This window comes from Eutrema salsugineum, unplaced genomic scaffold, assembly GCF_000478725.1.
Source record: "Eutrema salsugineum unplaced genomic scaffold, Eutsalg1_0 scaffold_1, whole genome shotgun sequence".
Classification (NCBI taxonomy): domain Eukaryota; kingdom Viridiplantae; phylum Streptophyta; class Magnoliopsida; order Brassicales; family Brassicaceae; genus Eutrema; species Eutrema salsugineum.
This window is the reverse complement of record NW_006256909.1, coordinates 21,591,778-21,594,245: the sequence shown is the minus strand read 5'-3', so window position 1 is coordinate 21,594,245 and position 2,468 is coordinate 21,591,778. Positions and strand designations below refer to the sequence as shown.

At 47.3% G+C, this 2,468-nt stretch overlaps 1 non-coding gene across 1 annotated transcript; it reads left to right on the top strand.

Annotated features, from left to right (window-relative positions):
• Positions 1–2,079: 2,079 nt before the first annotated feature.
• LOC112082629 lies at positions 2,080–2,186 on the top strand. The gene has a single exon (XR_002897294.1). It is a non-coding gene; the product is annotated as a small nucleolar RNA R71 (small nucleolar RNA).
• Positions 2,187–2,468: the final 282 nt, after the last annotated feature.

Genomic DNA, 2,468 nt, shown 5'->3' with positions numbered 1-2,468 from the left:
GGGGGTGCATCAGCCTCATTCCAATCGGCATCAAAGCTGCATTGGCCCGGAACAGCTCCCTCGGCCTTTTCTTTGTTCTCGCGCGGTTTACCATCGGCCTCAGCACAAGTTGTCACGGCCATGATATCCCGAGGCGTTTCCTCTATTCCCTTGGACCCCTCACTGTCTAAAATGTCGAGGCCGCTCATGTGGAGCTCCAAAAACCTCGCCTCAGCTCCAAGTTCCCTCGGTTGGTCCAAAAGATGCTTGTACACCTCGCTTTCATCGTTCAAGTACCCGTGCTCGCTTTGTTCCCGTGTTAGGACCACTTGTCATGGGTCTTCTGCGTTTAACTCCTCTAGGAGCTCATCAGCTAGTTCCTCCATGACCTCCACATAGAAAACCTGACCTCCAATGGTAGGTTTCTTCATCATTTCCTTCACGTTGAACTTCATAGTCTCGGAACCGATGTGTAGTTCAATCATACCCCCTCTCACATCTATTATGGCTACTGCGGTCACTAAGAACGGTCGGCCCAAGATGATGGGGTCTAGTGGTTCCTCGTCCATCTCAAGAACTATGAAGTCCGTCGGGATTTCTATCTCACCGATTCTCAAAGGTAAATCCTCAAGCAACCCCACCGGTAGTCTAACTGATCTGTCAGCTAATACAAGAGAGATCTTGGCCGGCTTGTAGCTTTTGTATCCCAGTCTCTTGGCCACCGTGTAAGGCATTAAACTTCAAGGGACCTAAAGCACACGGTAAAGTAAAGCTGCCCGGATCGGATAGCTTTCTTGGTATAGATCTTCTTTGTATTATGGCGCTGCACTCATGGCTCAATATAACCATACCCTGGAGCTCCTTTGTCTTGTTGAGGATCGCGTCCTTAAGAAACTTTCCAAGCTGAGGTATAGCTAAGAAAGCGTCTATGATGGGTAAGGTAAGTTGCGTGTTCTCCAAGTGTTTCTCAAAGATCGCCTTGGCTTTGTCTAGGATTTTCTTTTTGAAACGCCCTGGGAATGGTATCTTGGGTTGGTAAGATGGTGGTGGAACGTAGGGCTTTTCAAGCTCAGTTGTCTTCTCCACCTTTTTTCCTTTGTCTTTAACCGGTTACTTCTCCAAAACCTCTTTTTTATGCGCATCATCTGAGGCTGCCTCCCCCTCTGGTTGCTCATTGGCCTCAATGAGCTTTGTCTTAGGCGTTGTAGTTCTTTACCACTCCTCAATGTGATGGCGTTCACATACTCCTTAGGGTTTGGCTCCGGCTTACCTGGTAAAGCCGGGCCTCTTGATGATGTAGAGGCTTGGTTTTGCTTAAGCTCTCTGATATCTTGCTGCATTGTTGCGTGCATGCTCTCAACTCTCTGCTGACCCTGTAACAGTTGCTGTAAAATCCCACAGACATCGGCTCCCATCTGATTCAGACCCGTTCCCTGAATCTGTTGCTGATTACCCATCGGCTGCGGATTGAACCCTGGTGGAAACTTGTGTTGCTGCGGTTGGCTGTTGAAGTTGTTACCCTGAGCTGCTTGATTCTGCTGAGTGTAGCCTTGCTGTTGCCCGCTGAACTGTTGCTTGGGCTGGAAGGTATTCTGAAAATGAGCTTTTGGAGCATAGCTCTGTTGTTGTTGAGCAGGGTACACTTGGTCTTGAGGGTTAGCTACATTTGGGTTTCGGTATGAGAGGTTTGGGTTACAACTGTAGTTGCTAAACCGCTGATACTTCTGCTGATTCCCTATGTAGTTCAGCTCTTCCTGAGTTAGACCATCTTCATTAACATTGTCAAAACTTGGCCCTTGCTCATCAAACTCGCCTACAAAGTGTATTGGCTTTTGAGTCGCCATTAAAACTTTGTCAAGCTTGCTCTGAAGCTCTCTTATATCCTTCTTCATGCGCTGTTCATCACTAGATCCCTCTGAACGGTTTGCTCTATCAAAGTCTTCACCATACGTGTCATTGGACATGGCGAGGTTTTCCACTAGTTCCATTGCCGCATTGATCTCTTTCCCAAGAAAATTTCCATTTGAAGCTGTATCGAGTTGGTTTCTTATCTTGGGGAGTGCACCTCGGTATAAAGTACTCAAGAGGAATGCCTCCGAGAAGCCGTGGTGTGGGCATTGGTTAGTATAGCTCCTAAACCGTTCCCAAGCTTCACTAAAGCTCTCGTTGTTGTGTTGCGTGAAACTTGAGATCTGATTCCTTAGCTTGGCCGTGCGTGATGTGGAAAAGAACTTTGATAAGAACGCCAGTTTACACTGTTCCCATGTTTGTATAGAACCCCTTGGGAGGTTCTTTTCCCACTGGTGAGCTTTATCACCGAGGCTGAAAGGGAACAAGCGTAGCTTGAAACTATCTTCTGAGACGCCATTGATCTTGGTTAAGTCGCAAACTCGATCAAACTGATCTAGATGCTCAAGAGGGTCTTCTCCGGTAGACCGTGAAACTTCGAGTTCTGCACCATATTAAGCAGGGAAGCTTTAACTTCAAAG